Source organism: Lepus europaeus, chromosome 7 (genome assembly GCF_033115175.1).
Source record: "Lepus europaeus isolate LE1 chromosome 7, mLepTim1.pri, whole genome shotgun sequence".
In the NCBI taxonomy this organism is placed as follows: Eukaryota; Metazoa; Chordata; class Mammalia; order Lagomorpha; family Leporidae; genus Lepus; species Lepus europaeus.
Window position 1 is genome coordinate 48,584,916 of NC_084833.1, and position 27,739 is coordinate 48,612,654.

At 44.6% G+C, this 27,739-nt stretch overlaps 1 protein-coding gene across 8 annotated transcripts in view; it reads left to right on the forward strand.

Annotated features, from left to right (window-relative positions):
- The first annotated feature begins 17,801 nt into the window (after positions 1–17,801).
- The window catches only part of SOX6 (SRY-box transcription factor 6), a 666,111-nt gene continuing 656,173 nt past the window's right edge, over positions 17,802–27,739 (forward strand). For 2 of the 8 annotated variants that reach the window (XM_062196435.1, XM_062196443.1), the window contains exon 1: positions 23,066–23,415. The gene's annotated coding sequence lies outside the window, so the exon portion shown is untranslated. Of the gene's footprint in view, positions 17,890–18,590; positions 18,771–19,757; positions 19,827–23,065; positions 23,416–24,024; positions 24,220–24,683; positions 24,876–26,636; positions 26,756–27,739 lie in introns of those variants that run through there. The other 6 variants (XM_062196439.1, XM_062196440.1, XM_062196448.1 and 3 more) reach the window with 6 other exon arrangements.

Below are 27,739 nucleotides of genomic sequence, written 5' to 3' on the forward strand. Positions count from 1 at the left end.
AATGGAATACTACCCACTAATAAAAATGAATCTCTTACTGAAATACACAACAAGAAGAATGGGCTTCAAAGAGATTTTGTTGGGTAAAATCAGATGCAAGAGTATATACTGTACTGCATGTATATGAAGAACAAGAATTTATGTGATGAACAGAAATAGGCAAAACTAATCTATGGTGATAGCAATCATAGTAGGGCTTGCTCTGGAGGAGTTGGTATAGGAGCAGAAGCTATCTTTTTGCGATCAGTGAAATCTTACATATTTTAATAACAGAGTGGATTTATACAGGCATATGGATTCATCACAGTAGTAGAATAGGATCTAAAACCAAGAAACAAACCAATATAGATATGGAGACTTGATATAGGCAGAGGTGGCATTGTCAATCATTGATGAAAGAGCAGTGTTATCAACAAAAGATAATGGACTGTTTATTACATATGTGAAAGAAAGCACATCTTTGTCTTTTACTGTATTTAAAAATACATGTAATTAATGATTCCAGTGTGAAATGCAAGACTTTGAAACTTAGAAAAAATATAGAAGAATGTCTTTATCACATCAAATTAGAGAAAAAAAATTTCATCATTGACCCAAAACATGAAAGAAAGATTGGTAAACTTCACTACATTAAAATATAAAATCTATGTATATTGAAAGACCACCATTAAGAATGATAATCACAGACAGACTAGGACTAGAGATTTTCAGCCTGTATAACCAAGGTAGATCTAATACCCAGAATATATAATTCCTACAAACCAATGTGAAAAGAAGAAGCATGCGAAAAGAGACCAATGTTTATAAACTGGAAGAGAAAACTCAAATGGGTGATAAACATACAAAAAGATGCTCAACATTATTATTTGGGAAAGTACATTAAAACAATACAACCTGGGGCTGGCACTGTGGCGTAGTAGGTTAAGCATCTGCCTGCAGTGCTTGCATCCCAGATGCTGGTTCACATCCCAGCTATTTCACTTCTGATCCAGTTCCCTGCTGATGACCTGGGAAAGCAGTGGAAGATGGCCCAAATGCTTGGGCCCCTGCACCCACATGGGAGACCTGGAAGAAGTTCCTGGCTCCTGGCTTTGGATCTGCTCAGTTCTGGCTGTTGCAGCCATTTGGGAAGTAACCCAGTGGATGGAAGACCTCTCTTTCTCTCCTGCTCTCTGTCGGTTACTATGCCTCTCAAGTAAATAAAGAAATCTTTTGAAAAACAATACAACAATTAAAACAATAAGTAAAAACAATAATTAACATAACAAAAGTGCATTATTATCCAACAATGCCACATATAAGGATATGGAAAAATAAGGAGTTTGGAGGACAAATGTCAAAAAAGAAAAAATAAGAATAATCCTCTCAGATATTAGAGTTTTCTGCAAATCTACTTGTGTTGGTTAGAAGAGCTAATAACAGACACTGTAAAATGTGGTGGCTTATCCCATGTTTATTGCAGCTCAATTCACAATAACTAACACATGGAGTCAACCTAAATGCTTGTAAACTAAAGACTGGATAAAGAAATTATGGGATATGTACTCTTTGGAATACTACACAGTGGTTAAAAAAATAAAATCCAGTCATTTGTAACAAAATGGATGAATCTGGAAAACATCATACTTAATGAAATAAGCCAGTCCTAAAGGGACTAATATCATATGTTCTCCCTGATCTGTGATAACTAACAGCACCTAAAAGGAAACCTGTAGAAGTGAAATTGACTTGAACAGCCCTTGTCTTGACTGTTGAGGAACAGTTTTTCTTTTTTGTTTTTTGTTTTTTTTTCTTCTTAATATCATTGATTGAACTTTTTACCTAACACAGATTTTTTTTTTTTTGACAGGTAGAGTTATAGACAGAGAGACAGACAGAAAGGTCTTCCTTCCATTGGTTCACCCCCCAAATGGCCGCTATAGCTGGTGCTACACCGACCCGAAGCCAGGAGCCAGGTGCCACTTCCCGGTCTCCCATGCGGGTGAGGGGCTCAAACACTTGGGCCATCCTCCACTGCCCTCCTGGGCCACAGCACAGAGCTGGACTGGAAGAGGAGCAACCGGGACTGGAACCCGGTACCCAATTGGGATGCCGGTGCTGCAGGCAGAGGATTAACCAAGTGAGCCATGGTGCCAGCCCCCCAACATAGAATTAATCTAATGTGTATAAAGTCAGTTGAAAATAGATCCCAGTAAAAAATCAGAGTGGTAATAAGAGAGGGAGGAAGGAAGTTTGTAACTGTAAAGCTGTATAGTTCTGCATCCATTCCTACGGACTTTTTTTTTTTTTTTAACAATTTATTTATTTGAAAGAATTACACAGAGGAGAAGGAGAGGCAGAGAGAGAGAGGTCTTTCATTCGTTGGTTCACTCCCCAGTTGGCCGCAACATTGGTTCACTCCCCAATTCGCTGCAACGGCCAGAACTGTGCCAATCCAAAGCTAGGAACCAGGAGCTTCTTTCGGGTCTTCCATATGGGGTGCAGGGGCCCAAGTCTTTGGGCCATCTTCTACTGCTTTTCCAGGCCATAGCTGAGAGCTGGGTTGGAAGAGGAGCAGCCGGGACTCCAGCTGGCACCCATATGGGATGCTTGCACTGCAGGTGGCGGCTTTACCTGCTACACCATGGCGCCAGCCCCTGGACTCACTTCTAAGGGTACAGCTAAAAACTTGCCATGAGACTCCAAATCCCATTAAGCCAGGTGGTAATAATGCCATCTTTTTTTTTTTTAATTTATTTTATTTATTTGAAAGAGTAACAAAGAGAGGTAGAGACAGAGAGAGAGGTCTTCCATCTGCTGGTTCACTCCCCAGATGGCCGCAACAGCCAGAGCTGCGCCGATCTGAAGCCAGGAGCCAGGAGCTTTTTCCAGGTCTCCCATGTGTGTGCAGGAGCCCAAGGACTTGGGCCATCTTCTACTGCTTTCCCAGGCCATAGCAGAGAGCTTGGTCGGAAGAGGAGCAGCCAGCCAGGACTAGAACCAGCACCCATATGGGATGCCAGCGCTTCAGGCCAGGGCTTTAAACTGCTGCACTACAGCACCAGCCCCAATAAGAATGCCATCTTATTAAGTGTTGAATTGATCATATAGATAAGATTAAGTGTTAAAGGGATCATATAAATAAGACCAAGTGAAAAGGAAGTGAAAAGGGAGACATGGGAATAACATTTTGGTGTTTCACTCTTTTTTTTTTTTTTAAAGATTTATTTTATTTATTTGAAAGAGTTACAGAGAAAGGTAGAGACAGAGAGAGAGGTCTTCCATCTGCTGGTTCACTCCCCAGATGGCTGCAACAGCCGGAGCTGTGCCGATCCAAAGCCAGGAACTAGGGGCTTTTTCCAGGTCTCCCACATGGGTGCAGGGACCTAAGGACTTGGGCCATCTTCTACTGCTTTCCCAGGCCACAGCAGAGAGCTGAATTGGAAGAGGGGTAGCCTGGGACTAGAACCAGTGCCCATATGGGATGCCACGCTTCAGGCCAGGGCTTTAACCTGCTGCGCCACAGTGCCGGCCCCAGGTGTTTCACTCTTAAAGGCTCAGGAACACAGTAGACATTAGACTAATTTATGAGCATTGATATATGAGAGGCCATACCTAACCACAGTAGAGTCTGGGAAATATGTCCTTTAATAGATGCCTTATACCCACCTAAAACTAATACTTTAGAAAAAATAATAGACAGTTATTTGGGTATAACATGTAGTCTATTACATGATGCAATTTTGGTAATTAATAAATAGATCACTGGTCTGGCAGAATTAATTAAATAATTAATTCAGAAGTAGATCTAATGTTTTCCAGTTTTGCAGGAAAAGGGTAGTTTGTGTAATAAATTGTTCTGGAATCACTGTTTATCTGGAAGAAAATAATTCTAGAGTTTCATATCATACATAAAATTGAAAAGAAATTTAGATGGATTAAAACAGCTAATTATAAAAATTTAGGAAAAACATGAACTTTGGGAATAGGAGAATTTTTAAGGGAGCAAAAAAGATGATAAACATTTAACTATATAAAATGAAATAATTATGTCAAAATGATTAATAAACAAGAAGAAAAGACAAAAAGTCATTGGGAAAAATATATGCAACATATGAACAGATTGAGCATTCCTAATCTGAATTCCAAAATCCAGAATGTTCCAAAATCTGAAACTTTTTGACTGCTGATATTATGTCACATATGGGAAACTCCACCCCAATCTCATGTAACAAGTCATAGTCAAAATATATACATATTGAAAATAATGCATTAAAAAAATTACCTTCAGGCTATGTGTACAAGGTATATATGAAAAAATGAATTCTGTGTTTAGACGAGTCCAATCTTCAACATAACTTATTATGTATATAAACAAATTATAAAATTTGAAAAAATCCCAAATACTTCTGGTCACAAGCATTTTGGATAGGGATGCTTAAACTATAATAGGAAACCTATGAATGGCCCTTATATAACAACCACAATCTTAATGATAATAACAATACCAAACATAATTGAGTGCTTACTATGCATAATGCACTATTTTGTGTGTGTGTTAACTCATTTTTTAAAAAAATATTTATTTATTTATTTGAAAGGCAGAGTTTGAGAGGCAGAGGCAAAGGGAGTGGGGGAGGTCTTCCATCCACTGGTTCATTCCCCAAATGGCCACAACAGCAGAGCTGGGCCGATCCAAAGCCAGGAGCCAGGAGCTTCCTCCAGGCTTCCCCCGTGGGTGCAGGGGACCAAGCACTTGGGCCCTCATCCACTGCTTTCCCAGGCCATAGCAGGGAGCTGAATTGGAAGTAGAACAGCACTCCGAAGAGTGTCCACAAATTATTCAGATGCCATCAAGTGTTTATGAGGCAATTTCCAATGCAGAAAAAAAATAATGCTTATACTGATTCTCAGTCTTTCAGCAATGGCTGGAATTGTGTCCTATACCTAAACCATGTACTACCAAACGGAAATGGATCTATCTGGTTTGTCCTCATTTTCCTACTCTAAATATTACAGAATCCCAGAATCCAAAACAAGTTCTTAATATTCCTCCAAAATCTATTCTTCTTGCAGCCTTCCATACCTCAGTAAATGGACACTGTAGTTTTCAATTTCTTAGGCAATAATTATTGGTATCTTCTTTAAGTCCTCTTTTCATTTGGAACAATCTACCCATGGGAAAATCCTGGTACATCTCCCTTCAAATTTTATCTGAAATCTGACAACTTCTCATCACCTCCACAACAATTATGCACTTACAGACCTCATCTCTGTCACCTGAATTTATTGCATTAGTTTTTTTTTTTTTTTTTTCGACAGGCAGAGTTAGAGACAGAGAGAAAGGTCTTCCTTCTGTTGGTTCATCCCCCAAATGGCTGCTACGGCCGGCACGCTGTGCCGATCCGAAGCCAGGAGACAGGTGCTTCCTCCTGGTCTCCCATGCGAGTGCAGGGCCCAAGCAATTGGGCCATCCTCCACTGCCTTCCCGGGCCACAGCAGAGAGCTGGACTGGAAGAGGAGCAACCGGGACAGAATCTGGCGCCCTAACCGGGACTGGAACCTGGAGTGCCGGCGCTGCAGGCGGAGGATTAGCCAAGAGATTAATGGCGCTGGCCTGCAGTAGCTTTCTTACTGATTTCCCAGCTTCTTGCTCCTGTATAATCCACAGTAGCCAGACTGATCATTTGAAAAACTAAGTCATCTCTTGTCATTCCTCTGTAGTGAGGATTTCCAATGAATTCCCATCTTGTTTAGGGTGAAAGCCAATTTGTTTCATTGGGCTTCATCATTTGCCCCCTGTTCTCTTTCTATCCCATGTCCTGGCATGTTTCACTTTGTATAATTTATCATACCACAGCTGCACTGTTACAATGCTGTTCTATGAACATGTTCCAAATTAGTGCTTTCAAAAGCTCTCTTTTAAGTTACTTGGATATCCCATTTTCCACTTTCTTTCTATCTCTAACAACCCTATATAAGATATTAACAGCCTCTGTTCTTATTCCTGGCCTGTTTCCATTTACTCTTACCCTGCTTTGTTTCCTGTTTATAGCTTTTAGCGCCTCTTGACCTGTTATATATTTATTTGTAGGTTGGTATCTTTCCACTTGAGAATATAAACTCTATGAAGGCAAGGAGAGACTTTGCTCATTTTGGTCTGCAGTAGATGCTCAGCAAATGTTTAATGGATGAATAAATGAACACGTTATCTTATACTGATCAGTATTCACGCATTGGGGCTGAAGATATGTATGAATTACATAGATTACAAATACTGGAAAATATTTGTCTCTTTTACAAAGTGAGGGTGGCTAATGAGCAGACAATTGACAGTGTCTGCCACAGGATATAAGTGTTTACAGAAAAGAAAATATAAATAGCTAATAAACATATGAAAAGATTTTCAGAGAAATGAAGTTAAACATCAATGATTACCTCTGTCATCTGATTGACAGACATAGAAAAGAATGATAATATTCAGGGCTGAAGAGAATGAGGAGACCATGTACATTCTTGCGTTTTATTTTGGGGAGAGTGAATTGCTATATTTTTACAAGTATTCAGGTAGTATCTATAAATTAAAATACATGATTCCCCCCTTACCCCCCAAATGCTCACTTTTGGAAATCAAACTTAGGGCAACAAAAGCAAAGGATATTTATTGCAGCATTTTATGGTAATAAAAATTGCAAATAGTTTATATAAGGTAGGGTTATAAATACAGTGCATCCAACTATAGTATAGTTAGCTATTAGTAGCATTTGGTCTAAATCTAAAGATATGACTACTAGATCCTCATCTAGGGACTACTAGATCCTCATCTGGGGAATGGAAAAGTAACTAATCAAATGCAGAAGGAGTACATATGTGGGCAAGGAGGCAAGAGACTACAGAGAGACCCAACTTGCTCTTTTTAATAACACCCTGCCTTCTCAGGAACCAATCTACTCCTACCATACTTAACCAATCTCTCAAGACAGTGTTGAGTACATTTGTGAGGGCAGAGCCCCTAGGTCCTAATTACCTTCCATTATGCCCCATTTCTTAAAAGTTTTACCACCTTAACACCTCCACATTGGAGAGTAAGCTTCCAACATGTGAACATTTAGGGGACAACAAACACTTACAAAACCAAGTATGATTAAACATAAATAAGAATATTGTATGAAAAAGAACCAGTGACCAAAGAATCAGTGATAAATCATATCCAAAACCATAGCACTAATAGTAGACATAGAATATGACATCTTGATATTAATCATATACCACTAGTTGAACACTTAGTGTAAACCACGATAATAAGGACTATTTTTGGCTACAATTTCTTATTTATTTATTTATTTATTTTGACAGGCAGAGTGGACAGTGATAGAGAGAGAGACAGAGAGAAAGGTCTTCCTTTGCCGTTGGTTCATCCTCCAAAGGCCGGCGCGGCCGGCGCGCTGCAGCCGACGCACCGCGCTGATCCGAAGCCAGGAGACAGGAGCCAGGAGCCAGGTGCTTCTCCTGGTCTCCCATGCAGGTGCAGGGCCCAAGGACTTGGGCCATCCTCCACTGCACTCCCTGGCCACAGCAGAGAGCTGGCCTGGAAGAGGGGCAACTGGGACAGAATCCGGTGCCCCGACCGGGACTAGAACCCGGTGTGCCAGCGCCTCAAGGTGGAGGATTAGCCTATTGAGCCACGGCGCCGGCCTACAATTTCTTTTTTAAAAATATTTACTTATTTATTTGAAAGGCAGAGTTACAGAGAAAGAGAGATTGAGGGAGAAAAAGAGAGATCTGCCATCAGCTGGTTCACTCCCCAAATGGCTGCAACAGTCAGGGTTGGACCAGGCCGAAGTCTGGAGCCAAGAACTTTGCCTCAGTATTCCACATGGGTGCAGGGGCCCAAGGACTTGGGCCATCTTCCACTATTTTCCCAGGTGCATTTGCAGGGAGCTGGACTAGAAGTGAAACATCCAGGGCTCAGACTGGCACCCAAATGAGATGCCGGCCCTGCAGGCTGAGGCTTAACCTGTTGTGCCACAGCGCCAGCACCTGGCTGCAATTTCTTTTTTTTTTCCTCCCTCCCTCCCTCCCTTCCTTCATTCCTTCATTCCTCCCTTCCCCTCTCTCCCTCCCTCCCTCCCTCTCTCCCTTCCTCTCTCCCTTCCTCCCATTTTGTATAAGCAGAGTTGTCCAGAGAAACTAAAACAACAGGATGAGTATATACAGAAAGGGATTATTATAAGCATTTAGCAATTTTGAAGGATGACAAGAACAAAATTCACATGGCTGACAAGCCAGCCAAAGACCTAGAAAGGCCTAGAAGACTGCTGGAGGGGGCTTAGTCTTTTTGTTCTATTCATGTTTTCAGCTGACTGAATGAGGTCCATGAACATTATGGAGATTCTTTTATTTTCTCAACAAAAAGAAGCAACAGTAATTAGGAAGTAGGAATTACTTAGAATTCAGGGTTATTTATTTTATTTGTTTATTTATTTATTTGAAAGGCAGATTTACAGAGAAAAGGAGAGATAGAGATCTTCCATCTGCTGGTTTGCCCCCAAAATGGCCACAGTGGCCAGGCAATGCCAGGAGCCAGGAGCTTCTTCTGGGTTCCCAGATGGGTCCAAGGGTCCAGGGACTTGGGCCATCATCCCACTGCTTTCCAAGGTGCATTAGCAGGGCCTGGAACAGAAGTGGAACAGCCAGGACTTGAACCAGTTCCCATGTAGGATGCCAGCACTGCAGGCCACAGCTTAACCTGTTGTGCCAGAGAGCTGGCTCCAAATGCGGGGTTATTAATAGTTGTATTACAGGACACAACACATATGGCTACCTGGAAAATTCTTCCGTTCAATGATTTGTGTAAATTATTTTAAAAGCTGATTTACAAGCAGATGTTTGTCCTTGATGGTTAAGGTACCAGTTGAGATTTCCATGTCATGTATCAGATTGCCTGGCTTTGATTCTGGCTCTGGCTCCTATTTCTGGTTTCCTGCTAATAGAGACCCAGGTAGGCAGGGGATGGTGGCTCAGGTAATTGGATTTCTGCCACCCATGTGGGAGACCTGGACTGGGTTCCTGGCTCTCAGCTTCCACCTAGGGCCAAGGGCCAAGGGCCAAGGGCCAGTCCATTGTCTGCATTTGAGGACTGAATAAGTAAATGGGAGCTCTGTCTGCCTCAGCCTCTTGAGCAAACAAATAAAAATGAAAGCTAATTTACTAAACTATATGCTGGTCTTTTGTTCAGAGTAATACCTACACATACATAGGCAATGAAAACAAACTATATTAAGGCAATGTAAGGTTCTAAGCCACCTGTACGTATAACCCCATTCTCTTAGCAAGGTTGAGATATTACTCTAATTATTTCTATGTTATATCTGCCTCTTGTGACATTTGAATGACCATGCCTTTCAGTGCATCTATTGGAATGACTTGTTACAACTGTAAACTGTTGGCTGATGGAATCCAGATATCATGACTTTTTTCCTTACTCTTCAACAAATTGTTTGTGGTTCTCTCATTTTAGATTTTTTAGTTTACATAAGGACACTAAAAAAAGAATTTTAAGTAGTACATGAGCACTCCTTGTGTAACTTTAGAGCAGTAGAATATTAGCTATTGTATGCATCACTTTGCTTGTGAAATACTAGAGATGCCCCTCAACTTCTAATAGGGTTATGTCCTAATCAGCTCATGATAAATGGAAAATGTTGTGAGTCAAAAATACATTTAATATACCTAACCTATCTAACCATAGCTTTGCAGTGTGCTACACCATTGTTTGTTTACCCTCAGAATCACAAGACTCACTGCCACTGTCCATCTTTAATGAACATCTTTAGCCCAAGAAAAGATCAAAATTCAAAATTCACAGTATGATTTCTATTGAGTGCATATTGCTTTTGCACCACAAAGTTGAAAAATCCCGAGTCAAACAATCATAAGTTGAGGACCATCTATAATTACAAACAGACCAGAAACACAATTGCTAATTACAAGACACCTCTTATGTAAATTTATAAATATTGTTCATCTTGGTAGAAAAAAATACATTTGCATGCTCTTCCAAATACAGAAATAAAGATGAAAGCAAGATAAGAAAGCTCACATTTCAAGTGCTCAGATTTGTTACATGATAAAAAGAGACATAGTGTGTTTAATTACCATACAAAAGGCATTTGTATAACAGTAGGGCATATATTAAAAATAAGAGCAAGCCAATTGTATTGCTGAGCAGCTGAAATGGCTCAAATAAGATTATGGGAAAAAAGTTCATGAATTAAAGAAAAGAGTAGATCCTGTACATATTCTCCCTTATCCTATCAATGTGTTCCTATTTTAGGAAAGGTGGGTTGGTTAATTTTCCTACTCCTATATTTAGAAAAGCACAAAATTGCTGAAATTTTGTGTCAAAAGACTAAAAACTAAAAACAATTTTATGTAATTACATATCACATATACATATATAGTTTTATTAATATTAAATATAATTTCTTGATTTTGATGAAAACATTGACTATATCTTATACCTAAGTTTTCTAGTGCTAAAGATTTAATGCGTCTCATTTCCTGCAATCCAGGAAATACTTGTGATGTTCTCCATTGTCATGTCCAGATGGATAGTGTATAATCAAAAGAAAATACCAGTGATGAAATTAAATCTCTTACTGACTTTGTGAAAGTATTTCCTAAACATTAATGAATGTAATGTGAACAAAAACTTTAGAATTTCACTCATAATATTTAGAAGAAATTTTTACATGTGTATTGATTTTGAAAACCATAATAATTTTACAAATTTCCAGCTGTTATGTACATTAAGCCTGAGCTGTGCTAATGGGATAATAGAAAAGTGTATTGGTTATTTTAATAATCCTTTAGCTCACAAAATAATATAAAATAAGAAAACATTGATGGTTCAAAATGGATTCTTTGTTTTTCATGTTTGAGTATCATGGTCTTAATATAAGCTATAATGCTCATGTAAATAGTCAACTTAAATTGTTAGAACTCTGTTAATTGAATGAAGTCAAATACATGAAAGTATTTCATACTTTATTATAATTTGGAAGATAATTGAAACTTCATATTGAAATACATTCAATTCCAATAATATTCACATAAATAAATGTGCCTGTGGGTTAGTGAATATTTAATAAAATTATAATTATAAGTAATTATCTAATGTTACTTTTTTTCATAGTAAGCAGAATTTTAATTTAAAAATGTAAATGTTCTAGTATATTCAGGAATTTTTCCTAATTAGATATTTTTGCTCGGTTGTGCTAATTTAGGTACTGTTACATGTTGTACCTTTTGCTCATTTGTTCTCTTTTTCTTACAAAAAATGTATTTTCCATTTAACTAATATAGAAAGTAAAAAGTAAATTTAGAAAACAACTCATCCTAGCAATAGAAGCATCATATTTTTGTTTTTTATTAGGATCTTTTTGTTGTCTGCTGAATAAAAATAAGAGACACAATGGAAAATAACCAAAATTCGAGTTTACTTGGTATCTGTAGTGGATACCAAACACACAGTTTCTAAGCTGTAGTCAGGAGATAAAAGCATCACAAAGACAATTCATTATTAAGATTTATTCTGGTGAAATAACAGTATCCAAAAGAATATTTTAAAAAATTAGCCAGTTTTTAAAAAGTGTCCAGTACAGTGCCTGGCTCAATAAATGGCAATAACAAAAACAAACAGTAAACATCAATGATGTGTAGGAGTTTTTTCTGTAATAGAGGCCCCTGATGATCACATGCAACTTTTGAAATATTCATCTGACATTTTCCAGTACATTTTTGTGAAGCTGATACTGTTACTATCTTGCAAGGTCATATGGTTTTCAATTTTATCATTATATTTTCTTAGTATGGTAATGCAGCAGTTAATGTGGTTTTCAATTTTATAGACAGCTAACACCTGGCGTACTGAGACTAACACTTTCACACCAATAAGTAAAACTTGGTAGGACAGATTGTCTAATGCACAGATCTTATGTTGTAGTCACAGTGTTAAAAAGTCCTTGTTATTATGAATGTGCATTATGAGTATATTGTACACAGTCCTGGTATGCAAATGTGTAGCATTCAGAGAAGTGAAATAATTCTGTGTTATTATTATCTTTGTAAATTACATCTTAAGAGTTTTTGAGGACTTTATGATGGCAGTTTTCTATAGTCACAGTAATACAGTATGTGCAGCACAAAGTGTTTTCTTTCACTATTAACAATAACAGAGCCAATGAAAATGCTTTTTAAATATACACCCGGCAAGCAGTTATCTGGCTCTTCCTTCTTACTACCCACAAACCATCTTTTATCATCTTGTAAGGCAGCATATGAAACAGCTTTGTAAACATCTGGTTTTCATTGTTAATTGTCAGGAAAACTGGGGATTTAAATGCTTCTTTGGAATCCTCCTAATCCTATCAAGAATAAGTTGCATAGGTTTATCTTTTCTCCTTCAGATTGTTCCTTTAGCCATCTTCTCTGTTAAATACACACTGTCCTTCCTTCATTTTCTAATACTTACTTTTGGGATTATAATATTTTATCGATATTTTGAGTATGTTATTTTGTAGTAATTAGTTGAACTCATTAGCAATGGCCCTACATACCCAAGAAAGATGCATGGTAAATATAGACTTAAATATAATGTACCTTTTCAAATTATTTTCAGTTTTCTTGGACATATTCTGTATCCTAATGTGCAATAATAGAAAATATAATGAAAAGATATTTGGTAGACAAAGAACAGATTAATTTAGAGCCCCAAATCTCCTGGCACAATTATTCTGTAGGAAAGATATGCTTTATTTTCACAGGCTTTTTCTGTTCCAATAATTGAGCCATTAATGTCAACAGAATATCTCTGGCAGTGATATAGTAAGAAGACTTTTGCAATAATACAGTGTGACTTCTCTTTAAATGAAAAGTATCTGTTGCAATAATTACTTTAAAATATTAAAATTCTGCTCTAGTTGTTCTGAATTTGTAATGTAAAAGCAAATGCACCTATCTCTTGAGAACAGAAAGAACATCCATAATTTCATAATTAAGTAATATGTGATAACCAATAATTTTTGTTTCCTATAAGTAGACCTAAGTAAAAAGAGTATGGAATACTAAGAGAAGTTGATTGTTAATGAAAACTTTTTTTGTTCAAAATGCACTCATTTAAAAGTTACTATCTTTTCATGCAATTAGAATGCATTGTACATTTTTTTTTTTAAATGTTTGTACTTCACTATTTTTTAATCTGGTAGAAATTAGAAGCTCACTATTCACTATTTATATCTGCCTCTCAGTGTTTGCTTTTCAAATTTGAAGTGATATAGAGCTAGGCCTTATCACTGCATATAAAATTAATTGAAATGACATATTGTTGCAGTTTCTATGACAACCATATCATGATGCTGATGTTCTTAAAAATTTATAAACTATAATCTGAAGTATGCTAATTCTAGTGAACATAGTTAACACTTATTTGCTTAATATTCAGTTTGGTATTAAACTTCATCAACTTTGAAAGTAGGTTGATAACATATTGTATACAATTAGAAGAGATGTATATATTGAACTCTTGAGTTAAAAATATTTTCCTATTGTTCTGGATCTTTAAGGATGAATAAAATTTTTCTTTATTATTTTCTTAGACACAAATGAACACAAGGATGATTTTTGTTGCAGATTTTCAATATTATTGTCTTCTTCCCCAACTCCCCCCATTTGAAAGATAATATATTCAAATCTGATGCAAAAGATCGATCCTGATGAAAATTTTAAAATTCAACAAAGTCCAATAAATTATTTAAATAATATCAAGCATCTAGATACTTAGGAATACTGACTTACCTTTTAGTTTTCATTTATTTGTTTGATTTTAGGAAGATAGCATTTTTATCTTGTGCATACAATTATGATACATGCTAAAGAAACGACCCTTAGCAAGTTATAGAATAATTTTAATAGCAATTATATTAACTACTTCAATTTGAAATACCATTTGAAGTTTCTTTCATAAAACTGATTTGAAAGTAAAACATGGTATTTGGAATTGGTTTATAACCATAGATTCTCTTTTTAAATAAAGCCTTAAAAGATATATTGTTTATTAAGAATAGTGTTTTTCAAAATGTATGTAATTTGTTGATTAATACAAATAACAGGTAACTTAAATAACATGCCAAATAAAATGAAATATTGAACCAAGTGCTTCTGGTGGTATATATAATAAAATTAATTTTCAGTATATGTTCAATAGACTTTTAATGGATTTTATGAAATAAAAGAATCACAAATAATAAATATTTGGTTAACATACTTTTAATTATTTGTTTTGTAAATATTAGGCACTAAGTAATGTTTAAGTGTGGGTGAGAATCCAGAAAATAAGCAGAAAGTCTTCAGTATAATTCTGATATTTAAAAACATACACATAACAGAAATCCTGTATTTAGAAATTTAAAAATTATCAATCTGGGATTTGGAGGAAGGATTTTTAAGTAACCAATTTTAAAGTCATATAATTTAATCAACTTCAGCTTTAAAAACATAAGGTTAACACATAATAATGTAAAAACATAAGATGGCTGAGGTTAAGTTATCAAACTTTTAAAGGCTAATAGTAATAGTAAATTATTGGCTTATTGTTTGGCATTTACCATTTGAGAATTTTTTGTCTTTCTTGCATGTCTTTTATTAAGTATTGGAAGGATCTAACACTGACTTATCAAATGTTTCTAGTGTGGCTAAAATGCATAATGAATAGTAATCATTTTAGTGAATGGCAAACCTCAGATATGAGAAGAGGTGGGTTTTGAGAGAGTGGCACATGGAACATGAATGCTTTAACAATATTACTTGGTGGTTAAAAATAAATACAGTATTCCCAAAGGGTACTATAATGAGAAGTACTTTGAATTTTGGTGAATAAAGTTTATTTCCATGATTGTATTATCCTATAAACCATCATTGTTTTTTTTTTCTTTCTATATTTTTTATAATTAGATAGTTATACTTATCTACATAATTATCTAGATCACTTTTAGTTAGGAAAAATACTCCAAACGTTATGTATCATTGTAAGAGGAACATTTGGATGACTGATAACAAATTTCACTTGTCATCTAGATGGTTCAGTAATATTAGTTTTGGCAACTTTAAACAACAAAACCATTACCTGAATTAAATATGTTTTTTTCTAGATAGTAGTTCAAAGATATTGTGTGCTGTTTTAAAAATATACGTGATATGTATGTTTTTTTTTTTTTTTTGGAAATTGATAGAAGCTTACAGATTTCTGGTTTCTACCGCATTCTTTATTTACAGTGGTTTTAGTTCACTGTATTTTGTCATTAACATTCTATTTATAGTAAAGTAGAACATATGAACTGAACAGCTACAAGTTGTCCTGTGTTGTTAGGATTTTTGTTTAAAAATCATGGAATTGGTCCTCGGTGCACACGTGATGTGTGTTTCTGTTTTACAGTCATTAGATTTCTTTTTAAATGATGTTTCTATCCAGGTTAGTTTCTGCTTCATGTGTTTATTCCTTCCATTTAAGATGAAATGAACTTCCAGGATTATGTATGGCAAAACCAAGGCCCCTCGGAGTTAAGGCTCTGGGGACATTGTGTAAGCCCAATGTTCTTCCATGAGGTTGGCCCACCCCACTGGGACTAAGAAATGAGATGATTTGAGGGCTATTACATACTTAAGGTTTTCATAGTGGATTAGAATAGCATTACTTAGCACAGGTGTTTCTATAATTGGGATTCCCTGGGAAAATTCAGTACTGTATTCAATAACACTCAGCTTTCCACATGAGTGGAGGGGCGATCCAATGTTAATTTGTTAGGCTGTGGCATGAGACAGAGGAATGGGATTTGGCTTAGGGGCCTGTTGCTTCTCTTCTTTGAAAAGACATTTCCTGTTGTCCATTAGCGCACGATTGCTATGGTTCTAGTTTTAAATTTTAATTTATTTCATTATTTATTTATTTATTGCTGAACAAAATACTGAAAGGCCCCAGTTGGAGTCAGCCAGGATTGATTTATGCCCTCATATAATACAAAATAGTTCTCTAGTGTCCCTTTTTTGGGAGATAAACAGAATTAGTCTCTTTTTGTAATCCATTATATCCAAAGAACGTCGATGCACCCAAGTAGCAGGGAAGTGATGGAGAGGCCCTTGGGAGGCAGTTCTCTGAGGAGGACCTTTGGCATGGCCTTGCAGATGTCTCCAAGCCTTAGACGCAGTGTCCAGGAATAACAAAGAACAACCGAAATAATTTATTTCAGGATTTAGCTAAGGGTTTCTTAAGCCTGGTATCCTTATAACTCGAGGCATGAATATAGGAAGAAGGGTGTGCAGAAAAGGGGCTTTAGTAGAGGTGGGGATGGGCGATGTAAAATTGTTGGCACTGTTAATACTAATCATTTGTTATTTTACGGAGCCCATTGTTAAGATACTCAGAAGGACTGATTTCTGAGCAATGGGCGACTATAGAGCTGCGAAGTGCCCAGCACTAGCAAAGGGCGGCCTAGTTGCCCGATCGCCCCTCTCCTGTAGGCAGTTCTCATCCGGAGACCCTCACGTGTGACTTTGGGTCTGGCGGCTTCCCTTCGTCCCTTTGTCTGTCTTTCCCCCAGCATGGAGAGCAAGCAGGAGATGAACCCCAGCAAATGCGGAATCTGCGCTGAGCCGCGTCACTGCTGGAGGGAGCTCGGTCCTCTGCCAGGACGGGAGCGAATGCTACCTCTTTGAAGCTGCCCCTACCCGCCAAACCGCCCTGGGAGCTAGTGCTGGAAGTTTCGGAGCCGCAGCCTTTTGCGTTGGAGCGGCACTCTTTGACCCGGGGCTTTGTACTCTGATGGGAGAATGTGCCTTCGCTCGACTCCCAGTTGTCGGTCTCAGCTAGTTTGCAGAGACCTAGGTCTCTCCTCTCGGCCTAGGTCTCAGAGGGCAGGCGGGGCCTCGCCCGGCGGGTCCGCAGGACGCCCACCCTTTGCTCCTCTTTCGAGCGGCCGCTGAGGTCGCCGAGGCCGCGGGGCGGGTGTCAACCGGGTTCATCTCCGCAGCCCTGAACCGGCGCAGTCTTCCGCTCGACCTCAAGGTGGCGACTTAGGCACGTAAACAAAGCTCGGCCGAGCAGGACGCTTGGCACCCTCGCGGTGCATCCACGTCTCCTAGCTTCCCCGCTACTCCCGAGTGGGCAGAGTGGACTGCTACAAGGACTTCAGTTTAGATGAGGAATTCGGCCAGACTCTGTGTGTCTGTGTGTGTGTGTGTGTGTGTCCGCGCGCGCGCCCAGCCTCCGGGAAGTGGTGATGGGGTGGACACCCTCGGCCGAACCCGTTTGGGACGCCCCGAGCCTCCGCGGCATCACCTGAGCCCGCAGGCCCAGCGACCTCCCGGGCTGGGCTTCGGGACCGCTTTTCAGCCCGCATCAGAGCGCAACTGGCAAAAGGACAGAGGGTTTCTGGTCGCTGCGGCCAGCGGTAGAAGATTCGCTAATCTCATTTCTGTGACACCCACGATATCTGAGTGGAGAGACCTGGAAAATAAAGCCCTTAGCAATACTTGCACTCTTCTCCGGGGTGCATGCCGGCTGATGCGAGGGGCAGGGGTAGTTGGGGGCGGGGAACAGAGACATAGACAACGAAAGAATAAACGTGCGACAGTCACACAATCTTACCTCCGGGACGAAAGGACACGGTTCCTAGGCTGAGATTTCCATAGCCAGTCTGCATCCCAGCTGTTTCTCCTGTAGGCGCTTTCCTGCCTAACAGCGCCTTCTGACTAACTTGGACAGGGCTCGAGCTGTACCCCTCCTTTTTTCCTTCCTTTTTTTTTTTTTCTTTCCACACATTCTCTAAACTCAACCCAGGGCAAATCCAGAAGTCGGTACAGTACAGAGCTTCCATTCAATCCCTTTTACGGTTCTCTTATGCAGATGGAAGAAGTAGATGGTTACAGGACTTTGGAGGGGTGCGTGGGGATGGCATGGGGTGTTGGTGGCAGGGAGGCGCGATTGCTCTTAGGTCTTGGTGCTGCAGGTAAGGTTCTCAGATTCCAGCCTGCCCTGTTACAGCGCTGCAGTGGAGGGCAATCCACATCAGATTCGAGGGGAGTGGAGGAGGGTGGAGTGGGGGAGCAACGGACCCTGGGCAGGATCCACGGACACACATTGTCTTGGTCGGCGTCCGTGCCGGCTCTCCGCTGATGCCTTTGGGAGCTTTTTGAGCAAGGTAGTACATGCCCGGCTCCCCCACCCCCCACCCCCCTCCTTCTGTAGTGTGTTTAAAAAGAAGTAAGTGCCCCCTCTAAAATAAGTTAGAAATCTTTCTCTGACTTTCCATCTGAGATGTTAAAGGATTAAATAAATGGAACTTTATTTGACCCGGGAGTTTACCCAGAGACACCGCGACATCTCTGGTCTTTGGCCTTATTCTAATTCCATGGTGGTAATTACCCTTCGTTTCTTTAAGTGCAATAGATTTATTGCCTTAGAGACTATGCACAGTTTGATTGAATTATTCATTTTTTTTCTTTGGTGTAGACTGCATCTGGGGACTCTGATGTGACGTGTAGATTTTTTTTTTCAGGAACAAAGGGAATGTGGAAATGAAAGAGAGAGGGAGAGAGAGGCTGGCAGATGTAATGAGACGCGGTGAAGGTGTACGCAGACTGGCACTCCCACTCCTCCCTTCTGCTCTCACTGCAGCCCTGGGTAACTCGCAGGCTAACACAAACAGCTTTTCTCCCGCAGCCTGCCCTCTGTCACTGTAAGTACATCAGCCTTCTCTTATCAGCATGCAGATTCCAGCCACGCACTCCCCTAGCCTCGGCTTTGTACCTTAGACAGCAGAAGCACATTTAAAAATTAACTTTCCTAAGCTAGGAAAGGCATGTATGTAAAACTGATTCTTGATTTATCTTTATTTTTCTTTGAAAAAAGTTCATGCATCTTTACCACGCTCCCCCACCTCCTTTGTGGCCGTTGCTCTGCTGCTGCTGTCGGTATGGCTGAGGTCTTCCCAACAGGATGACGCGCAGATTCAAATGAAATTTAATGTTGTTCTCCATCCATTTAAAATAGAGGGACAATGCCTTGTCCTTTTGCAAAATGATGTCTTAAAGAATGCAGAGTAGAATTCACAGTTTGCTTTTTTTTTTTTTTTCTTTTGTGGCTGAAACAAGAGTCTGGACCTCTCTGAGGCAGAGTCCCCAGGGAACTATTATTTGGGAGTTCAGATTATTTGGTAACTCCAAACTTAAACGAAGTGCGATGGGCTGCTGGAGTGCCGGTGTGTTTGTTATTCCCGTTTAAGGAAACCAATTGCTACAACTTTTCCCCGTGCTGTAATTAAAGTTTTCGACTTCTTCCCCTTTAGCTTGTACACTCTTTCACTTATTCTTCGTTGCAGTAAAAGTCCTCCTTCTCGGTGCTTTGGGGCGAATGACATTTATGTTTTTCCTGTTTATACGGTAGCTATGAAGCCCTTTCTGAAAGAAGTTAGCGACCTTAAAATGAAGTCGTGTAGGTCTGAATTGTCCGCCCGGCTGATGTAAGGAGACTTTCAAAGCGGGAGTTTGAGGTTTTAACGGCCGGTATGATTTTTGCGTGGGTGTGTAAGACGTTTTCTCAAGCAGAATTAACTGCATTGCCCTTCCCAAGTTCAGGGGGACCTTGCTCCAGGAACCGTGCGCGCCTTTCCTTTGCGAGTTCTCGCCTCTTCTCCGGAGGTGCGAGGCCAAACTTAGCAAAGACGAGTTGCTTTTGCTGGTTGCCGTGCACAGGGACACCCAGACGGCGCCGAGGCAGCGACCGGTGCGGGCAGGTAAGTCAGCCCCACCTGCGCATCCCTCCTTCCCTCCCGCCTTCTCCCCGAGCTCACAGCCCCGGGGGTTCTTGCGCTGCCTGGGACTCCGATCCCCAGGGGAGAAGACAGCCTTTGTGCTTCCGGATCTGGCCGTGCCTGGGTGCCCTCTACTCCTCCAGAGATTTCTCTGAGACCCCAAGCCGGTGCGGACCTAGCGGAGAGCCCCCGCACTTCGCAGGGCTGTCGCACTGTGTGCCTCGCCCACTGCTCCGTTCAGCCGGCGTCCGAAGCTCCGGAGGAAACCCTTGGCGCGCACCCCCGCCCCCTGGGCCACGTGTCATCCGTGCACATTCTGGAGTGCGGCACTGAGACCCCAAACTTCGGTTTCTTTCCTTTAGGGATCAGTACCGTGACCCGTTCCGGGCTTCACCTTATCATTCCACTTTGGTACCAATTTATTAGATGAAATCTGAAGAGGGTTCCTGCGGCTCCTTCCTGGAAGGTCCGAAGCGGCCGGGTATTAGGGCCTTGAACGCCAGCGAACTTGACAATGTCTCTTCTTTTCCTTCCCGCCTCCTCACCAGCGGCCTGCATCTGGTCGGCTGGGTCAGTCTTGCCTCCCAGAGCCCAGAGTGCCCAGTGATTTAAAAGAGACGGGACGCGCTGGTTATCTGGAAAGCCAAACTTACCGCAGCAAATAGGAGGAACCCAGTCGTGCCCCAGCATTTCCGTCTTTGATGGTTCACCTTTCTCGGTGGCTCTTCCCTGAGGACTCAGGCTTTGGGACCTAACCTACCCTCTCTTCTCTCTGCAGGCATTTAGGACAGGTCATTGAGTTTTGACCCCTTTAAGCTCTGGAGAGGTTTTTGGTCCCAGTGTTTGAGTTCCAGGGCAAGCAGCTGAAGACTGCGAGGCTCTGGAACTGAGTGCTAGGCTGGGCTGGGCCGAGGTACACTCATGCATACATGGAAGAGATCGGATGGTCTCTTCTGGGAACACCACTCTGGGCTTACGCCTTGGGCCTCGGAAGTCATGGGGTGACTCTGCAGTTCTGGGATCCCCAGTTTCCCCGGAACTGGCCTGCAAGGTGGCTGAGGGTGTTCATTGCCCGCTTCTAGGCTGAGCGCCTTGAGCCGCACTCTCCAGCTCTGAAAGACGCTGTGGGTGATGGAGATAGAGAATTTCTTTTTTGGGATCTCCTTGCCCTCTTAAACATCAGTTGTCAAGTCAGTTTAAGTCACAGACCTCAACCTCCCAAGTCCTCAAGCATCAAGTTTCCTTTTGGGGCAGAAGCATCTGGCTGTTCCTCCTGCCCCATGGAGTCCAGGGGCTTGTCTCCACCCTTAGTTCTTGTTCTTTCTCTGCAGTTCATAGGGAAGCAAATGTGGAATATACTTCAGAAGCCAATGTATGATGGACATGTCTCCTTCCATCCTCTGTGTGCCTCCGTGCTCCATTTTCTTGAAGGTTGATGGGGCTTTCTCTTCTTCCATCATCCTTTCTGTAGGAGGTCTTCCTCACGTTGGCACGTTTGTTTAGGTTGTCAGGAAATTTCCCGAAATTTCTAGCCACCATTCCTGACCCCTGTCTTCTTGGCCCATGCTCTCCTTTTACAAAGTCTCTGTTTATGAGGTGTCTCAAAGTGACCTTCTCGTGTCAGCTTCTATACAGTGGGAACCTTCACAAAGCTCTGCAGATGAGGCTGCTGGTGCCGGACCCCAGCTTTTAATCGTGAGGTAGTTCTGGCTCTCCACAGACCTCAGTCTATTACTTTGGGCCTTGGTTAAGGCAAACCAACCTCACGATGTTCACACTGCCTGTCAAAGCTAGTTGTCTCATCTGTTTCTTTGGTTTTACATCCTAGTACCTGACACCATGATTGTTTTTTCCCTCCCAGTCTTCCAGCTTTTTTTTTTTTTTGCACTAAAATAAATGTTCAGGTTTGTGCTCGTTTAGGCCATTCCAAACTCTTTAATTCTTTAATCTACCCTACACATGAATCAAAGAGAACCTTTAATTTATGTAGGTTTTTTATGGGGGGTCTTTTATTAACATAATCTACATCTTGCTTATGCATTTTAATATGCTTATCATGGGTGACTGAAACTCTTTTTCACCTTCTACCACCTCCACACCACCCCTCTTGAAATTGTTTTTCCAAATCTTTTCCTCTAGAAAGTTGAGGTTCCACTCAGTGCAACACAGACTTGTCATATAATATACTGGGAGCTATTTTATTTAATATAGTAAAGGTGTAGTAATTTTTGGTAATTTGTACATGTCTTGCTATTTATAATAATTTTAACCCGTAAACTCCATAATCCATATGGCCTCCAGAGCACTGCCACCTCAATATGTTAGGAATCTCCCATGCCTCTTTTTTCCCCTTCAGTTCCTCCTCCTCCATTTTTTAGGACAAGTTTCTCTTACTGAGATCCTACTGATGGTGTGTTCCCATTATCTCTGCTCCCTGCATCCTTTCCTTTCTTCTCTTTTGCCTATTTCTCTCTTCCATTTCCCTTCGCCCTTCTTAATACTCACCCTTCCTTCCTCATGCCTGGCCTGCTTCAAACCCCTGTTTTCTCTCCTGTGTCTCCCTGGCTCGCTTCTGTGGTCCAGGTCTGTCCTTCAGGACTTCTGAACATTCAACCCGTGCCTCCTCCTGTCACTCAACTTTTCCAAAGCACAAGCCACCATCCCTGCGTCGCCCTCTCGCATTTGACGTCCTCGCTTCCTCCAGCTCGCTCCTTCTTTCCCTCCCAGATGCCTACCTTGTCCTCGCTTCCCTGGCTTCCCCTCTGACTACCCCCAGCAGCCCCAGGCTTTGCAGCGCTCCTCTGGTCCTTTCCCCTGCGGCCTGCCTCTCGCCCACCTAGCAACTGTCCGCTCTCCGCTCTGACCCCGAGTCTTCGCTCCGCGGTCCCTGCCAATGTTCTAGTAGGCGCTTTACTCTCTTCCAGGCGCTTGCTGCCGCGGGCCCTCGGCTGCCGTTCGCCGCCGAGCTCTGTGCGCGCGGCTCTCCTCGCCTCTGCCTCCACTCTCCCCTCCTTCCCCTCCAGCGGCCCTCCCCCTCCCTCCCAGCCTCCCGCCTGGCTCGCTGCCTCCCTCGCCTCTTGTCTCATCTTGCCTGTGTTGTCTGGGAGGGGAGCCCTGCCTCCTCTCCCTCGCTCAGATCAATGCCCTGGCCACTCACTTTCTGATGTTGCACGACGGGAAATGCTTTGAATACTTACGACATGGCCGCTCACACTGATTGCCAAGATTGACAGCACTAACCATCGCCTTCACTTGTTCCGGGGGGGAAGCCCCTGGTCACCCCGCTCCGCGCGCACCTCCCGCAACCCGGCGGCAAACTTCTGCCGCTCGGTGCGGCCCCCGCCCGGGGCGGGACACCCCCGCAGACTTGAGTTAACGGGCTCGCGGGCCGCGGCGCCGGGGGTTCTGCTCCCTCGCTCCTCGGGCTGTGTTCATTGACCTAGCCTCGACTCTCCTTCCTTTAATCATTTTTTTTTATTTGTGTCTTTCCCTTTTTCTTTAATGCCATTTACTCCCGCGGCGCAGCGCACAAGGAGCCCTCCCGTGCGGTACCATCCTGGAGCCCGCCCAGGTAACCGGGACGGAGCGAGCGAGCGAGCGAGCTAGCGAGCGAGGGAGGCAGAGCGAGGGCGCGCGGCCCGCCTGTGAGCTACCTGTTGGGGAGCGGCAGGGGCCGGGGCAGGAGCCCAGGGCCGGGCCGCGGGCCCCAGCCAGCGCCTTCCGCCCCTGCCCTTCCGGGCAGCTCCCGGGGCGAGTTTCTCTGAACTGGGACTCAGGGGCCGGGGCAGGACAGGCGGAGGGGCGAGGGCCGAGCGAGCGGAGCCGCGGCCGCCCGGCCGGGGCGGGTTTCCGCGCTGGGCTGGGGAGGGGAGAGCGGGAGGAGGAGCGGGAGGAGGGCGCTCCCGGCGGACGCGGAGGGGGAGCGGGGGGCGAGAACGCGGCCCGAGCGCCTGCCGCTCGCTGGCGGGCGGGCGCGCCGATCTCCGGGATGCGGCCCCCTCTCGGAGAGCTGCGCCTGGTTCCGGAGGCGGTGACAGATCTGCGTGGCGGGCTTCTGGTTTTCGGCTCCCCTCCTCCCCCCACCCCCCCGCCCCGTGCGCTCCAGGGAAACACATGTTGTAGCTGTAGATAACTGTGCGTAGGACACCAAGGCAAAAGGGCAGGCAGAGAGACAGGCAACGCCGCCCTTGACAACAGGGAGCTGTTATCGCCATCCTAAGTATTCGTCCGGAAATCTGTCTGCCCTCTCGGCCCACCTTACTCCTCCTCCTCCGCCTCCCCGCGTAGACATTCTAACCTATATAACTGGGAATGGTATGGAAAAGAAGTCAGGTGGCTTAGAGAATGAATTTTTAAGTCTCCGTGAAGTTTTGAGGTAGGTGTTTCATTGAAGTTCGCGCAAGTGTGATGGAGGAACTTTGTGTGCCTGCGTGTGTAGCGCGCTCTCTCTCTTTTTCTCTCTCCGAGATCTCAGACGGGACCGCTGGGTGGTAATGTCCCCTTTGCCCACAAGGGGGCAACATCCTGAGGGCTTTGTGAGCGTTGTACCGCTTCTTACCGCTTGCAGGCTTGGGTTTAGAGAAAGTTCTACCGAAACTTTCCAAACTGATAGCACATCTTATTTCGTGATGCTTAAAAAAAAAGAAAGAAAAAAGAAAAAAAGAAAAAAAGCATAAGGGAAGAAAGGAGGGGGACAAAGAAAGAAGGGAAGAAAGCCGAGAACGGGAAAGGCAGGCAGGCAGGCAGGCAAGCAGCCGACCCGGGGAGTCCTCGTCACACCGAGTCTGGGGGGGAGGGCTGTTTTAATTGTGGGCTTGGCCGACTGACGACTGGAGTGCCCTCCTCGGCCGTCTCAGTTGTAGCCGGAGGTCATGTAAATCGACCTTAAAAGAATGCATAAGCCATAAATTAAAATAAACCCTCACCCAAGGGCTGATCCATAAGTAGACAATATCCAACCTGGACAAAACGGGCTTTCCTTACGAGCCGATCTAAACCGCATCCCCCCAAAGAATAGAGGCTAAATGCAAAGTAAGTTTCCCAGCGAATATTTTGTTTTCTTGAAAAGTGTTGGGTTGATTGGCCGTGTGACTGCGCGGCCGCAGTTCTTGGAGCGCTCCCGTGTAAGCCAGGCTCGGGGTGCGGGAGGTCGGGAGGACCCGCCGAGCTCCTGGGCTTCTTCACGCTCCCCGCACCCTGCTCCCATTTCGGGTCGGAAATTCTCGCTATGCGTGGGGTTGACGCCGGCCGAGGGTGGGCGGGCGGGAGTCGAGGACCCCCGCCACTCGCTCCGCGGGGCGAAGTTTTCTCGGAGGAGCTCGCGAAGAAAACCCGGGTGGCTAGAAAACGCGTGCGCTGCTCCTCCCGCCCGCGCCCAGGCTGCTCAGCCTCAACTTTGCCCGGACCGCTCGAGCCGCCTCCGGCTCGGTCCGCTACTCCCTTTTCCTCCCCCCTCCCACCCCTCCCCCCCCCGTTTTTGGACATGACTTTTTATGATCTTTTCAGGAATAAACAAACCGAACTCCAAGACAGTCCGAAACCCGAGTGCTAATCTGTGGTCCTCCTTGCCCTGGATGCGGAGGCGGGGGTGCCCGGCCCGGTGGGGGCGTGGGTGAGGGGCAGCCCAGCTCCGCCGGGCGCGGGCTCGGCCTCGGAATCCGCAGGCCGGGCGCACGGTCTCCGCACGTTTCTCCCCCGCCCCGCGTCCCTGAGCCCGGTCCGCGCCCTCCGTCCTTCTCGGCTCCCTGCCCGGGCCCCGCCACCCGCTGCCCTGTCTCGCAGCGGCGACCGAGGTCCGCTGCTCCCGGGCTCGGCCCAGGGCCGGGGGCGGCGCTGCCACTCGCCCCGGGGCCCCGCGGAGCCTGGGCGCTTCCGGGGGTGGCGATGGGGAGCTGCTTTCTTCTTCCCCCCCTCCAAGGGCCGGGCAGCGAAGGGAAGGGGCTTGTAGGAGCAAAGGCTACCGGGGTTGTGCTCGGGCGCCAGGAGCAGCAGCCCGGTGCTGCGGGGGCAGATTAGCCCTGTGCCGGGCTGTTTCCTGGGCGCTCCGCGGAGCTCTCAGATAAAAAGGGAATGGCTGTGTTCGGAGCAGATAAAAGGTGGTTGTTACCGGAGTGTTTTGAGTTTCATTTACGCTGTCTTAACGCGGACCAAGTTTGAAAACGTTTGTTTTGGATGAATTGCCAGATAGCGAACGCCACCCCTATCTGGGGTCTGAAAACAAGTTTTCGACTGGGCTTGCGGGGCCGGGCTGTGGGCGAGAAGGGCTGCCCCCAGCTGCCTGTCCTGTGTGTGACTCGTGGTGAGGGCCGCGCGGGAAGTTTCGGTCCCGGTGCCGAGGCGGCCCACAGCTGTCCCCGCAGCGGACGGGGCTGCGCTCCGGACCTCCCGCTGCGTTGTCAGTGGGGCGCTCGGAGGACGTCCCGGTCCCGGCGCTGGTCTCTGGCGCGCGCTTTTGAGGCCGGGCTTTGGACCCTGGCGGGACGGCCCAGTCAGCCACCCAGGGGGAGTCCGGGCACGAAAGGGCCCGTCTCCCCCGCCCACCGGGGTCTCTTCTCTCCTGCCCTTTATAGTCACATGCCCAGGTCTTCCCCCGGGTCCCGAGGAGAACAGACACAGCCCCGCCCATTCTATTTCTAGGAGGTGGGTTTGGTGAATAAAAAGGTCAAGTGGTCGGGTCCACGAGCTGGTCCGTGGCGAGGGGGGACAGGACGGACACCTGCAAGGCCCGCCCCGCCTGTCCCCCCACCCCGGCCGGCCCGCCCGCCTACGGCTGGCTTCCCCAGGCCGCATTCTTGCGCCAAGTGCGAGAGGCTGTGGGAAAAGCAGTCCTGGACCGGCCAAGAGCCGGCGAAGCTGATCCCGCGATGGCATTTTGTTTTGAACAGTTGCTGGGGTTGACGTTTCCTCATAAGGTAAGGTGTCACTGGACAGTCGGCTGCCCAAATGCCACATGTATAATTAGCCTGCGCACTCAGCACCTCGTCCCCGGGGCCCGCAGGCACGGGCTTGGCCGACCTGGTCCCCTCAGCTCCCTTCTGGGCGAGGGTTCCCCAGGGACGGCCAAACCGGCCAGGACAGCTTTGGGAGGCCCTGGCGGGGCAGACCGTGACAGGACAGCCTCATCTTTGATTTTTCTGTTTTCTTCCCTTCCTCACGGTTTTCTTTCCTCTCCTCCTTTTCCGGCTCGGGGGGCTGGAGGGGGGATCCGGGACCGGGCTGCAGAGTGCAGATTGGACTGGGGAAAGAAGAGGCAGAAGAACTCTGGCAATACATTTACTCTAGGCTCCCGGCCTGTGGGGGAGGGCTGATAACACTCCTCTGTGCGCACTGACCCAGTAGGACCAGCCCAGGCTTGGCGTTGTGCATCCAGCCTTGGGTAGGGACCTCAGGCCCCTTGTTCGCACAGTTCCCCTTCTGCCTCTGGTCTCCTTTCTGCCCGCCCTCCCAAAGGTCTCTCAGCAAGTTAGTGTCTATGCCATGATTGCAGCTTCTGGTTTCCCCCTGTAGGCCTAGCCGCTTGGGGCTGCTAGTGATCCCTGTGGAGGAGCCTGGAGAGGGCTGCTCGGTCTCTCCTTGGCTCAGTCTGGTTCGGCCTGGGGCTCTTAGGAGCAGTGCCTATTCTCTTCTTCCAGTACAGATTGGTGCTTGAGCCTCCCACCTCACTTCGCAGATCTCGCCTGAAGTCTGCTTCAGCCTGCACTCCCTGGTAGAGACCAGATTTCTGCAGCCTTGAACATGACCTTCCCTCTGTCACCCTGTGCAGTCACCATGGAATTCAACACTCAGCATTGGGCACTTGCATCAGTCTCCCTCCTCCCCTTGTTTTTAGGCCACTCAGATGTGCCTGATACCTACTGGAAGATTCTCTTTATTTCAAAATAAACACCCCAAATCCT